This window comes from Hemitrygon akajei, unplaced genomic scaffold (genome assembly GCF_048418815.1).
Source record: "Hemitrygon akajei unplaced genomic scaffold, sHemAka1.3 Scf000149, whole genome shotgun sequence".
In the NCBI taxonomy this organism is placed as follows: Eukaryota; Metazoa; Chordata; class Chondrichthyes; order Myliobatiformes; family Dasyatidae; genus Hemitrygon; species Hemitrygon akajei.
In genome coordinates, this window is record NW_027332035.1 from 967,940 (window position 1) to 982,845 (window position 14,906).

Here is a 14,906-nt window from a genome sequence, read left to right on the forward strand (position 1 = left end):
GAGGCTTCCTCAGCCAACCCGGCCACTCCCTGTCCAGTGTAGAGGATCCCTGTAGTTCCAATGGTGTCCCTGTAGTCTGGAATGTGCCAGTTGGCAGCATTCCTGTATGACAGGGGTTCCCAAATATTTTTTTTAATGCCAAAGACCAATACCAGTAACCGTGGACCCAAGGTTGGGAACCCCTGCTCTCCGGACATCTCGATGTGATGGCAGGGCAACAAGTTTCGAGCCTCTTTCCCCAAGTTGATGATCTTCCAGCAGCACTCGCTGTCCGTTTTCCTGTGCGTCCTGGGAACAGCCCGAGGATCAGTGAGCCTTCTGTCACGCAGCTGCTGTGACACAGGCCCTTGCCTCTTTCTACACAGATCTTCGCCAGCCCACAGTCCGCAAAGAGGCGAGTGACCGTCTCGTCTCCACTGCAGTAATCTCGGGGCAGCGCGCTGTGGGAGTGATCTCCGGGCATGCAGCAAGGATCAGACTGGGAGGGGCCCTCTCGTCTCCACGGCAGTAATCTCGGGGCAGCGCGCTGTGGGAGTGATCTCCGGGCATGCAGCAAGGATCAGACTGGGAGGGGCCCTCTCGTCTCCACTGCAGTAATCTCGGGGCAGCGTGCTGTGGGAGTGATCTCCGGGCATGCAGCAAGGATCAGACTGGGAGGGGCCCTCTCGCCGCCAGACAGGCGAGGTCTTGCTGCCTGTTGGTGAGATCTGGTGATGGGGCATTCTGCCAGATGGTCTGGACTGTCTGCTCAGGGAACCACTCCACTGTGTCCATCCAGTCCTTCTCCTACAGTAACTGCAGGACATTCCGTGCTGACCACTGTCTGGTGTTCTTGTGGTCAAAGCTGCTGTTCTGAAAGAACTGTCACCAATTTCATTAACACAAGGTTCACATGGAGAAGCTTCCTGATTGAGACAGACGCAGTCTCACAGGGTATTTACAGGGTAGGGGCAGGAATGATGTTTCTCCTGGCTGGGCTGTGGAACCAGGGATCACTGACGACATATTTAGGGGCTCGGCGATGTTCGGAACGTTGCAGGAAAGTGGCGCTGAGGTCAAAGATCAGCCATGTTCTGAGTGAGGGGCAGAACAGCGCAACGGGCCGAATGACAACGCCTGCTACTGTTTCTTATTTTCTAAATCACGAGTTGACCTTTGCGCCTTGTTCTCCCTTGGCCTTCAGCCTGTCGGATTGCACAGGGGAGCGGTGAGAGCTCCGGAGATCCATCAGCAGCCGCTGCGGTCATTTCATGCTCTTGTTATTTATCGCTTTTTTGCATTTGCACAGTTTGTTACCTTCAGCACTCTGGCTGATCTTTCACTGCCTGCTTCTGTTATGGTTACTATTCTATACTTGTTCTAAGTATGTCCGCAGGGAAATGCTTCCCGGGGTTGTATGTGGTGACTTAACTGGACTCTGATAATAAAATTTATTTTGCAATTTGAGTTTCGGGGAACTTCCTTTAATTCTGAGAACAAACTGTGATTGACATCTCCAGCTCCCAGCAGCAGCCCGTCATCACACACACACAGCCAATCAGCGATCACCGCTGGGAGAAGGATGCTCCCATTGGCTGAGGGGTGTCAGTGGGCGGGACGCTGAGCGCCCGGCCGGGCCTGTGTTTGGAACAGGGACCGAGTGAGCCCGGAGACCGGGAGCTGCGCCTCGGGTTTCGGCTGCACCACCGGCGGGTCGTGAATCCTTTCGAAGGCAGAGCTGAAGAGACCGGCGGAGATTCCGTGAGATGTTTCAGCTACACGGAGGGCGCCCGGCCTCTCCCCGCCGAGGATCGGGGCCTGTTGTCTGGAGTTGTCTCCCAGACCCGTCCCTTCCTGCTGGGAGACGGGAGCTGCCCCGCAGCGGCTGCCGATGGATCTCCGGAGCTCTCACCGCTCCCCTGTGCAATCCGAACGGCTGAAAACCAAGGGAGAACAAGGCGCAAAGGTAAACTCGTGCTTCAGAAAATAAGTAACAGGAGCATGCCTGGCCACTCGGCCCGTTGCGCCTATTCCACCCTTTCCTCAGAATAGTCCTTTCTTTTTAAATCTTTTTATTGATTATAAACAAACACAAATGGAACATGAATACAACGAGCTTGAGAGTACATAATTAATAGGTTAAGGTATAAATACAAATACATGATAATAACCTCCCAAACTCATAGTGGTTACAAAAAATGGAGAAAATAAGAACCCCCCCCCAAAAAAAAAGAAAAAATACCTAACAGACAAGTGCCATTGCATTATATCAATTATACACAGTACCGTCAATAACTCCGCACGTCCATCCAAATAATTAAGGACAATAAAAGTAAGGTTTAGGAAAAGTCAGTTTAGCTTATATGAAAATGTTGAATAAATGGTCTCCAAGTTTCTTCATATTTAACTGAAGGGTCAAAGACAACACTTGTAATTTTTTCTAAACTCGAGCAAGAAATAGTTTGAGAAAACCACTGAAATATAGTTGGAGGGTTAATTTCTTTCCAATTCAATAGGATAGATCTTCTAGCCATTAATGTAACAAATGTAATCATCCGCCGGGCTGGTCGGGGGGGGGGGGTGGATTATCCACCATCGGTAAACCGAAAATTGCAGTAATAGGATGCGGTTGCAATTTGATATTCAGAACTGTTGAAATAATACCAAAAATATGTTTCCAATAATTTTGCAAACAGGGGCAAGACCAGAACATGTGGGTCAATGAAGCGACTTCAGAATGACATCTGTCACTGGTTGGATTAACATAAGAATAAAATCGAACGAGTTTATCCTTGGACATGTGAGCCCTATGTACAACCTTAAATTGTATTAGGCATGTTTAGCACAAATAGAAGAAGAATGGACTAATTGTAAAATTTTCTCCCACTGCTCTGTGGCTATAAGACAGTGAAGTTCTTTTTCCCATTCCTTCTTAATTATTTCTGATACTCCTGGCTGTATTTTCATGATCATATGATAAATGATGGCTACTTAACCCTTCTGGCAAGGATTCAGAGATAGAATTTTTTCCGTAATGTCCATTGGACATAATTTCAGAAAATACTAACATTCAAGAAATTTCTAACTTGCAAGTATCTAAAAAAAATGGTTTTTAGGCTGGGCAGCTGTTCAAAGGACATAAAACTGTTATCTAAAAATAGATCACGAAAACATGTTATACCTTTCGTTTTCCAAAACACAAAGGCTTGGTCCATAAAAGAGGGCTGGAAAAAGAAGTTAGATATAATAGGGCTTGATTATTCAAGCCAAAGAATTTACGAAACTGAAACCATATTCTTAATGTATGTTTAACTATAGGATTAGTTATTTGTTTATTCGGTTTAGATAAAGCAAAAGGAAGCGAAGATCCTAAAATAGAAAACAATGAGAAGACTTGTACAGAATTACACTCCAAATTTACCCATTGTGGGCAAGGTACTATGACCGATTCTTGTGTCCAAAATATTAAATATTGAATATTAACTGCCCAATAGTGAAATCTCAGGTTTGGCAAAGCAAAACCACCTTCCTTCTTAGGCTTCTGTAAATATTTTTTACTTAATCTAGGATTTTTATTCTGCCACACATACGAGGATATTTTGGAGTCAATAATATCAAAAAAATATTTAGGAATAAAAATTGGTAATGCTTGGAATAAATATAAAAATTTGGGTAATACTATCATCTTGATAGTATTAATTCGACCAACCAATGACAGAGATAATGGGGACCACCTGGTAACAAGTTGCTTCATTTGTTCAATTAAAGGTAAAAAATTAACTTTAAATAAACCCTTATGTTTCTTGGTAATTTTAATACCCAAATAAGTAAAATGATCTGTGACAACTTTAAATGGTATGTGTTTATAAATTGGAACTTGCATATTTAATGGAAATAATTCACTCTTATTAAAATTCAGTTTGTAGCCAGAAAAGCTACTAAACTGAGCAAGCAAGGATGAAATAGCAGGAATAGATCTCTCAGGGTCAGATATGTATAGTAACAAATCATCAGCATATAATGATAACTCATAAGTCCCTTACCCATGGGTAATACCAAAAATATTAAGTGATTCACGAATGGCAACGGCTAAAGGTTCCAAAGCAATGTCAAATAATAGAGGACTTAAAGGGCAGCCTTGCCTCGTACCACGGGACAACTGAAAAAAAGGAGATCTTTGATTATTGGTAAGAACCGAAGCCAAAGGTTTATAATACATTAATTTAATCCATGATATAAATTTTAAGCTAAAATTAAAATTCTGCAACGTATTAAATAAATATAGCCATTGAAATCTATTGAACACTTTTTCAGCATCCAAGGAAATGACATTCTGGTATTTTAGATGAAGAAGTATAAATTATATTAATTAATTTTCGAATGTTAAAAGATGAATAACAGTTTTTAATAAATCCGGTCTGATCTTCAGAAATAATTTGAGGTAATACATTTTCTAATATAGTGGCCAAAATTTTGGTAAAAATCTTAGAATCCGTATTCAGCAAGGACATTGGCCGATAGGATGCACATTCAGTGGGGTCTTTATCTTTTTTTAAGAATTGGAGAAATGGAGGCATCATAAAATTGTGGTTATTTACCTACAGTTAACGCATCTTTAAAAATTTTACAAAGCCAAGGAGCGAGTATAGAAGAAAAGGGTTTAAAATATTCAGCAGTATAACTGTCCGGACCAGGGGCTTTACCTGAATTCATTGAAAAAGGAAGTGGGTTCCCCTTTCCAGACCCTGCCCGGGGACGTGCCACTCCTCCGGGTTATATATGGAACCTCTCGGACAGGGACAGGGAGTGGGTTCCCCTTTCCAGACCCTGCCCGGGGACTTGTGCCACTCCTCAGGGTTATATATGGAACCTCTCGGACAGGGACAGGGAGTGGGTTCCCCTTTCCAGACCCTGCCCGGGGACTTGTGCCACTCCTCAGGGTTATATATGGAACCTCTCGGACAGGGACAGGGAGTGGGTTCCCCTTTCCAGACCCTGCCCGGGGACTTGTGCCACTCCTCAGGGTTATATATGGAACCTCTCGGACAGGGACAGGGAGTGGGTTCCCCTTTCCAGACCCTGCCCGGGGACTTGTGCCACTCCTCAGGGTTATATAGTGAACCTCTGGGACAGGAACAGGGAGAGGGTTCCCCTTTCCAGACCCTGCCCGGGGACTTGTGCCACTCCTCAGGGTTATATATGGAACCTCTCGGACAGGGAGAGGGTTCCCCTTTCCAGACCCTACTCGGGGACGTGCCACTCCTCAGGGTTATATATGGAACCTCTGGACAGGGACAGGGAGTGGGTTCCCCTTTCCAGACGCTGCCCGGGGACTTGTGCCACTCCTCAGGGTTATATATGGAACCTCTCGGACAGGGAGAGGGTTCCCCTTTCCAGACCCTGCTCGGGGACGTGCCACTCCTCAGGGTTATATATGGAACCTCTCGGACAGGGACAGGGAGTGGGTTTCCCTTTCCAGACCCTGCCCGGGGACTTGTACCACTCTTCAGGGTTATATATGGAACCTCTCGGACAGGGAGAGGGTTCCCCTTTCCAGACCCTGCCCGGGGACTTGTGCAACTCCTCAGGGTTATATATGGAACCTCTCGGACAGGGAGAGGGTTCCCCTTTCCAGACCCTGCTCGGGGACGTGCCACTCCTCAGGGTTATATATGGAACCTCTCGGGCAGAGACAGGAAGTGGGTTCCCCTTTCCAGACCCTGCCCGGGGACTTGTGCCACTGCTCAGGGTTATATATGGAACCTCTCGGACAGGGAGAGGGTTCCCCTTTCCAGATCCTGCCCGGGGACTTGTACCACTCCTCAGGGTTATATATGGAACCTCTCGGACAGGGAGTGGGTTCCCCTTTCCAGACCCTGCTCGGGGACTTGTGCCACTCCTCAGGGTTATATATGCAACCTCTCGGGCAGGGACAGGAAGTGTGTTCCCCTTTCCAGACCCTGCCTGGGGACTTGTGCCACTCCTCAAGGTTATATATGGAACCTCTCGGACAGGGAGAGGGTTCCCCTTTCCAGACCCTGCTCGGGGACGTGCCACTCCTCAGGGTTATATATGGAACCTCTCGGGCAGAGACAGGAAGTGGGTTCCCCTTTCCAGACCCTGCCCGGGGACTTGTGCCACTCCTCAGGGTTATATATGGAACCTCTCGGACAGGGACAGGGAGTGGGTTCCCCTTTCCAGACCCTGCCCGGGACTTGTGCCACTCCTCAGGGTTATATATGGAACCTCTCAGACAGGGACAGGGAGTGGGTTCCCCTTTCCAGACCCTGCCCGGGGACTTGTGCCACTCCTCAGGGTTATATATGGAACCTCTCGGCAAGGAACAGGGAGTGGGTTCCCCTTTCCAGACCCTGCCCGGGGACTTGCCTGCACTCCTCAGGGTTATATATGGAAGCTCTCGGATAGGGACAGGGAGTGGGTTCCCCTTTCCAGACCCTGCCCGGGGACTTGCCTGCACTCCTCAGGGTTATATATGGAAGCTCTCGGATAGGGACAGGGAGTGGGTTCCCCTTTCCAGACCCTGCCCGGGGACTGGTGGCACGCCTCAGGGTAATATATGGAACCTCTCGGGCAGGGACAGGGAGTGGGTTCCCCTTTCCAGACCCTGCCCGGGGACTTGTGCCACTCCTCAGGGTTATATATGGAACCTCTCGGGCAGGGACAGGAAGTGGGTTCCCCTTTCCAGACCCTGCCCGGTGTCTTGTGCCACGCCTCAGGGTAATATATGGAACCTCTCGGACAGGGACAGGGAGTGGGTTCCCCTTTCCAGACCCTGCCCGGGGACTTGTGCCACTCCTCAGGGTTATATATGGAACCTCTCGGACAGAGACAGGGAGTGTGTTCCCCTTTCCAGACCATGTCCGGGGACTTGTGCCTCTCCTCAGGGTTATATATGGAACCTCTCGGACAGGGACAGGAAGTGGGTTCCCCGTTCCAGACCCTGTCCGGGGACTTGTCTGCACTCCTCAGGGTTATATATGGAACCTCTCGGACAGAGACAGGGAGTGTGTTCCCCTTTCCAGACCCTGTCCGGGGACTTGTGCCTCTCCTCAGGGTTATATATGGAACCTCTCAGGCAGGGACAGGGATTGTGTTCCCCTTTCCAGACCCTGCCCGGGGACTTGTCCCACTCCTCAGGGTTATATATGGAACCTCTCAGGCAGGGACAGGGATTGTGTTCCCCTTTCCAGACCCTGCCCGAGGACTTGTGCCACTCCTCAGGGTTATATATGGAACCTCTCGAACAGGGACAGGGAGTGGGTTCCCCTTTCCAGACCCTCCCCGGGGACTTGTGGCACGCCTCAGGGTTATATATGGAACCTCTCGGGCAGGGACAGGGAGTGGGTTCCCCTTTCCCAGGCAGATGCCCGAAGGTGACCGGGAGCCACCAGAGGGGCTGATGTAATACAAGCCATGGCACAGTGGGTCGCTGAGGTAAGGGAACCCATTGGAATGACAGCCCGACTGCATGCGGATTTTGGTGAATTTACCCGATAACAACAGAAAAAAGGAGAATCCCTTGCGTACTTTATAGCTCGTTTTAAGGATACGTGAGAGTCCAATGCCGGCAAACCTCTGGACAGATCAGTATGTCCAGCTGGCAGTGCAGACTTTTCTAAACTGTCTCAGACCCAAGCCTGCCCACTCCTTTAAGTTAACTAATCTCAATTCGCTGTGTCAGACCTGGCCCCAGGGTGACATCAATTCTGATCAATAGGGAGCGCTATTGACTCTTTAAAGGGACTGGGGGAAAGCGAGAGTGTGCACAGAGAACCGGTAGTGAGGAGATGGAGTTCGGGTCCCGACGAAAAACCCAGAACGGGTGGCAGGTTCGTGCAGACGATGCAGATGAAGAGGACACTTGGCTAAGGACAGAGACGGGGTTTGTAGAAAGAGGGGACATTGGGCAGTGATTGTCGCTCTGCAATCACAGACAAGAATAATAAGGGACAGGAAGAGAGCCCGGATCACAGTGATAATCGATAGAGTACCACATTTACTCTCCACAATCCCTTTGGTCCCGGATAGGGCAGGCCAGAGGGGACGGATCACACTGATACTCGACAGAGTACCACATTTACTCTCCACAATCCCTTTGGTCGCGGATAGGGCAGGCCAGAGGGGACGGATCACTGTGATACTCGACAGAGTACCACATTTACTCTCCACAATTCCTTTGGTACCGGATAGGTAGGCCAGAGGGGACGGACCACAGTGATACTCGACAGAGTAACAGATTTACTCTCCACAATCCCTTTGGTCCCGGATAGGGCAGGCCAGAGGGGACGGATCACAGTGATACTCGACTTAGTTCCACATTTACTCTCCACAATCCCTTTGGTCCCGGAGAGGGCAGGCCAGAGGGGACGGATCACAGTGATACTCGACAGAGTACCACATTTACTCTCCACAATCCCTTTGGTCCCGGATAGGGCAGGCCAGAGGGGACGGATCACAGTGATACTCGACAGAGTACCACATTTACTCTCCACAATCCTTTTGGTCCCGGATAGGGCAGACCAGAGGGGACGGACCACAGTGATACTCGACAGAGTACCACATTTACTCTCCACAATCCTTTTGGTCCCGGATAGGGCAGGCCAGAGGGGACGGATCACAGTGATACTCGACAGAGTATCACATTTACTCTCCACAATCCCTTTGGTCCCGGATAGGTCAGGCCAGAGGGGACGGTGATACAGGCGGCTGTGATCAGTCTCACCACACAGGCAGGCTCTTTTCTCACTGCTGCAATCAGGTAGAAGGTACGAGAGCCTCAGGACTCGCCGCACCAGGGTCAGGAACAGTTACTACCCCTCAACCATCAGGCTGTGGACAACACAGGACAACTGCACTCACTTGCTGTCCATAAAGATGCTCCCACAACAAATCATCGTACTGGGACTGTCTCAAAATGAGTGAAATAAGAGGTGGTTTGACTGAGAGAGATCACATTCCTGTCTCAGAATTAGAGAAATACAATCTCACAGGATATTTACAGCGGAAGGGCTGGAATGATGTTTCCCATAAGGCGTGGAACCAGCGCTCACGGACTCAAAATCCGAGGACAACTCAGCAGGACTGAGATGAGCAGAAATTTCCTCACCCAAAGTGCAGTGAATAATTGCAATTATCTCTACAAGGTTTCTAAATTGAATAGACATATCCTGGGGCTCAGCGGTGATTGAAAGTTGCAGGAAAGTGGTGCTGAAGTCAAAGGTCAAGCATGTTCTGAGTGAAGGGCAGAAGAGGCGCAAGGGGCCGAATGGCCACGCCTTCTCTATTTCTTATTTTCTGAAACACGAGTTTACCTTTGCGCCTCACTGTTTCTTGTCCTGTCAGATTGAACAGGGGGGAGCTGAGAGCACCGGACATCTATCGGCAGCCGCTGCGGTTATTTCATGTTCTCGTTGTTTATTTGCATTGGCGAAGTTTGTTGTCTTCTGCACTCTGACTGATCTTTCAGTGATCCAGGTATAGTTACCGTTCTGTAGCTTTGCTCTGTATGTTTGTAGGAGTTGTATGTGGCGACTTATATGTAGTCTGTTAGTTTTTGGAATAGTCGCTTGGGGAATCTGTGGTGGAGGAGTATTTGGGGCTTATTTAAAATTAGACATAGATATTATCCAAACAGTGTTTATTTGACAAGGGTTAATTCTGATATTGAAACTAACTGTTCTTTTTGTGGTTTATATCCAGAGAATTTATTTCATCTGTTTTGGGATTGTGAATATGTTAAAACATTTTAGTTTGATGTTGGTCAATTTATAGATCAATATATTAATGTGGATTTTACTTTTTGTTTTCAAAACATCTTATTTGGGTTTACTAATAACACCAAATATCATAGGGATCATTTCTTTATCATAAATCTTTTGTTAATTTACAGCAAATTTTATATCCAGAAATGCAATCACAGCAATAAGAAACCTTCATTTATATTTTGATGTCAGACTTCAAACTATATGTTTATCCTCTGAAAACTTCCCATCGCCAGAAGGCTGTAAAGACTGTACAAATCTGTCAAAGTTTTGGGTTATCTCTGTAAATGTTCCTGTTTTGTGACTCCTCTTAGATACAGTTCCTTCTGTCCAAGAATATTTAGAGCGGATTTCTTCGTTTATTTGTATATTTGAAGTTAATAGTTATATATTTGTTGCTGCTTTTGTGTGACTCCCTGGCTTTTTTTAGCATATGTTTAGTGTTTCTGTTTTTGTTTGTGTTTAATAAAAATTTAAAAAATTTAAAATGATAATAAAATTTACTTTGAACTTTGAGCCTCGGGGAACTTGCTTTGATTCTGAGAACAAACAGTGACTGACATCTCCAGCTCCCGGCAGCAGCCCGCCCTCGGATACACTCACAGCCAATCAGAGAACACCACTGGGAGACTCTTGCCTCCATTGGCTGAGGAGTGTCAGTGGGCGGGACGCTGGGCGGACCGAAGTTTTGAATCGGGAACGAGTGGACCCGGTGAGAGACCCGAGATTGGGAGCAGCTCCCCGGGTAAAGGCTGCAACAGCGGCCGGAGCTTTGAACCCTTCCGATGGCGGAGGTGAAGAGACGGGCGGAGATTCCGTGAGATGTTTCAGCCACACAGAGGGTGCCCGGTCTTTCCCCGCCGTGGATCGGGGCCTATTGTCCGGAGTTTCCTCCCAGTCCTGTCTCCTGCTGCTGGGATACGGGAGCTGGCCCGCAGCGGCTGCCGATGGAACTCCGGTGCTGTGAGCGCTCCCCTGTGCAAAAGGACAGGCTGAAGGTCAAGGGAGAACCAGGCGCAAAGGTAAACTCGTGCTTTAGAAAATAAGTAACAGGAGCAGGCCTGGCCACTCGGCCCTTTGCGCCTATTCCACCCTTTCCTCAGAATAGTCCTTTTTAAAATCTTTTTATTGATTTTAAACAAACATAAATGAAACATGAATACAAAGAGCTTGAGAGTACATAATTAATAGGTTAAGGTATAAATATAAATAGATGATAATAACGTCCCAAACTCATAGTGGTTACAAAAAATGGAGAAAATAAGAAACCCTCCCCCCAAAAAAATGAAAAAAATCCTAACCGACATGGGCCATTGCATTGTATCAATTATACACAGTAGCGTCAATAACTCAGCACCTCCATCCAAATAATTAAGGACAATAAAAGTAATGTTTAGGAAAAGTCAGTTTAGCTCATATGAAAATGTTGAATAAATGGTCTCCAAGTTTCTTCAAATTTAACTGAAGGGACAAAGACAACACTTGTAATTTTTTCTAAACTCAAACAAGAAATAGTTTGAGAAAACCACTGAAATATAGTTGGAGGATTAATTTCTTTCCAATTCAATAGGATAGATCTTCTAGCCATTAATGTAACAAATGCAATCATCCGCCGGGCTGAGGGGGGATAAACGACTATCATCCTCCATTGGTAAACCGGAAATTGCAGTAATAGGATGCGGTTGAAATTTGATATTCAGAACTGTTGAAATAATACCAAAAAGATCTTTCCAATAATTTTGCAAACAGGAGCAGGACCAGAACATGTGGTTCAATGAAGCGACTTCAGAATGACAACTGTCACTGGTTGGATTAACATAAGAATAAAATCGAGCGAGTTTATCCTTGGACATGTGAGCCCTATGAACAACCTTAAATTGTATTAGGCATGTTCAGCACAAATAGAAGAAGAATTGACTAATTGTAAAATTTTCTCCCACTGCTCTGTGGGTATAAGACAGAGAAGTTCTTTTCCCCATTCCTTCTTAATTATTTCTGATACTCCTGGCTGTATTTTCATGATCATATGATAAATGATGGCTACTTAACCCTTCTGGCAAGGATTCAGAGCTAGAATTTTTTCTGTAATGTCCATTGGACATAATTTCAGAAAATACTAACATTCAAGAAATTTCTAACTTGCAAGTATCTAAAAAAATGAGTTTTATGTTGGATAGCTGTTCAAAGGACATAAAACTGTTATCTAAAAATAGATGACGAAAACATGTTATACCTTTTGTTTTCCATAACACAAAGGCTTGGTCCATAAAAGAGGGCTGGAAAAAGAAGTTAGATATAATGTATGTTTAACTATAGGATTAGTTATTTGATTATTCGGTTTAGATTAAGCAAAAGGAAGCGAAGATCCTAAAATAGAAAACAATGAGAAGTCTTGTACAGATTTACACTCCAAATTTACCCATTGTGGGCAAGGTACTATGACCGATTCTTGTGTCCAAAATATTAAATATTGAATATTAACTGTCCAATAGTAAAATCTCAGGTTTGGCAAAGCAAACTACCTTCCTTCTTAGGCTTCTGTAAATATTTTTTACTTAATCTAGGATTTTTATTCTGCCACACATACGAGTATATTTTGTATCAATAATATCAAAAAAAGATTTAGGAATAAAAATTGGTAATGCTTGGAATAAATATAAAAATTTAGGTAATACTATCATCTTGATAGCATTAATTCGACCAACCAATGACAGAGATAATGGGGACCACCTGGTAACAAGTTGCTTGATTTGTTCAATTAAAGGTAAAAAATTAACTTTAAATAAACCCTTATGTTTCTTGGTAATTTTAATACCCAAATAAGTAAAATGATCTGTGACAACTTTAAATGGTAACTGTTTATAAATTGGAACTTGCATATTTAATGGAAATAATTCACTCTTATTAAAATCCAGCTTGTAGCCAGAAAAGCTACTAAACTGAGCAAGCAAGGATGAAATAGCAGGAATAGATCTCTCAGGGTCAGATATGTATAGTAACAAATCATCAGCATATAATGACAACTTATAAGTCCCTTACCCACGGTCAGATATGTATAGTAACAAATCGTCAGCATATAATGATAACTTATAAGTCCCTTACCCACCTAATATAAAAATTCTGCAACGTATTAAATAAATATAGCCATTCAACTCTATCGAACGCTTTTTCAGCATCTAAGGAAATGACATTCTGGTATTTTAGATGAAGAATTATTAATTATATTAATTAATTTTCTAATGTTAAAAGATGAATAACAGGTTTTAATAAATCCAGTCTGATCTTCAGAGATAATTTGAGGCAATACATTTTCTAAACTAGTGGCCAAAATTTCGGTAAAAATCATAGAATCCGTATTCAGCAAGGATATTGGCCGATAGGATGCACATTCAGTGGGGTCTTTATCTTTTTAAAGAAATGGAGAAATGGAGGCATCATAAAAAGATTGTGCTTATTTACTACAGTTAACGCATCTTTAAAAATTTTACAAAGCCAAGGAGCGAGTATAGAAGAAAAGGATTTTAAACATTCAACAGTATAACCGTCCGGACCAGGGGCTTTACCGGAATTTATTGAAAAAGGGAGTGGGTTCACATTTCCAGGCCCTGCCCGGGGACGTGCCACTCCTCAGGTTTATATATGAAACCCCTCGGACAGGGACAGGTAGATGGTTCCCCTTTCCAGACCATGCCCGGGGACTTGCCTGCACTCCTCAGGGTTATATATGGAACCTCTCGGACAGGGACAGGGAGTGGGTTCCCCTTTCCAGACCCTGCCCGAAGTCTTGTGCCACTCCTCAGGGTTATATATGGAACCTCTCAGACAGGGACAGGGAGTGGGTTCCCCTTTCCAGACACTGCCCGGGGACTTGTGCCACACCTCAGGGTTATATATGGAACCTCTCAGACAGGGACAGGGAGTGGGTTCCCCTTTCCAGACACTGCCCGGGGACTTGTGCCACTCCTCAGGGTTATATACGGAACCTCTCGGACAGGGAGAGGGAGTGCGTTCCCCTTTCCAGACCCTGCCCAGGGACTTGTGCCACTCCTCAGGGTTATATATGGAACCTCTCGGACACGGACAGGGAGTGGGTTCCCCTTTCCAGACCCTGCCCGGGGACTTGTGCCACTCCTCAGGGTTATATATGGAACCTCTCAGACAGGGACAGGGAGTGGGTTCCCCTTTCCAGACCCTGCCCGGGGACTTGTGCCACTCCTCAGGGTTATATACGGAACCTCTCGGACAGGGAGAGGGAGTGCGTTCCCCTTTCCAGACCCTGCCCGGGGACTTGTGCCACTCCTCAGGGTTATATATGGAACCTCTCGGACAGGGACAGGGAGTGGGTTCCCCTTTCCAGACCCTGCCGGGGGACTTGTTCTACTCCTCAGGGCTATATATGGAACCTCTCAGGCAGGGACAGTGAGTGGGTTCCCCTTTCCAGACCCTGCCCGGGGACGTGCCACTCCTCAGGGTTATATATGGAACCTCTCGGACCGGGACGGGGTAGGTTCCCCTTTCCAGACCCTGACTGGGGACGTGCCACTCCTCAGGGTTATATATGGAACCTCTCGGACAGGGACAGGGAGTGGGTTCCCCTTTCCAGACCCTGCCCGGGGACTTGTGCCACTCCTCAGGGTTATACATGGAACCCCTCGGGCAGGGACAGGGAGTGGGTTCCCCTTTCCAGACCCTGACTGGGGACTTGTGCCACTCCTCAGGGTTATATATGGAACCTCTCGGACAGGGACATGGAGTGGGTTCCCCTTTCCAGACCCTGCCCGGGGACTTGTGCCACTCCTCAGGGTTATATATGGAACCTCTCGGACAGGGACATGGAGTGGGTTCCCCTTTCCAGACCCTGCCCGGGGACTTGTGCCACTCCTCAGGGTTATACATGGAACCTCTCGGACAGGGACAGGGAGTGGGTTTCCCATTCCAGACCTTGCCCAGGGACTTGTGCCACTCCTCAGGGTTATATATGGAACCTCTCGGGCAGGGACAGGGAGTGGGTTCCCCTTTCCCAGGCAGATACCCGAAGGTGACCGGGAGCCACCAGAGGGGCTGATGTAATACAAGCCATGGCACGGTGGGTCGCTGAGGTAAGGGAACCCATTTGAATGACAGCCCGACTGCATGCGGATTTTG

At 46.5% G+C, this 14,906-nt stretch overlaps 2 long non-coding RNA genes across 2 annotated transcripts; both read left to right on the forward strand.

Annotated features, from left to right (window-relative positions):
- The first annotated feature begins 1,613 nt into the window (after positions 1-1,613).
- On the forward strand, positions 1,614-2,776 carry LOC140723946 (uncharacterized). Its single transcript, XR_012098014.1, has 2 exons — positions 1,614-1,945; positions 2,676-2,776. It is a non-coding gene; the product is annotated as an uncharacterized lncRNA (long non-coding RNA).
- Positions 2,777-8,699: 5,923 nt separating this feature from the next.
- LOC140723944 (uncharacterized) lies at positions 8,700-10,277 on the forward strand. The gene is made up of 2 exons (XR_012098011.1): positions 8,700-9,474; positions 9,890-10,277. It is a non-coding gene; the product is annotated as an uncharacterized lncRNA (long non-coding RNA).
- Positions 10,278-14,906: the final 4,629 nt, after the last annotated feature.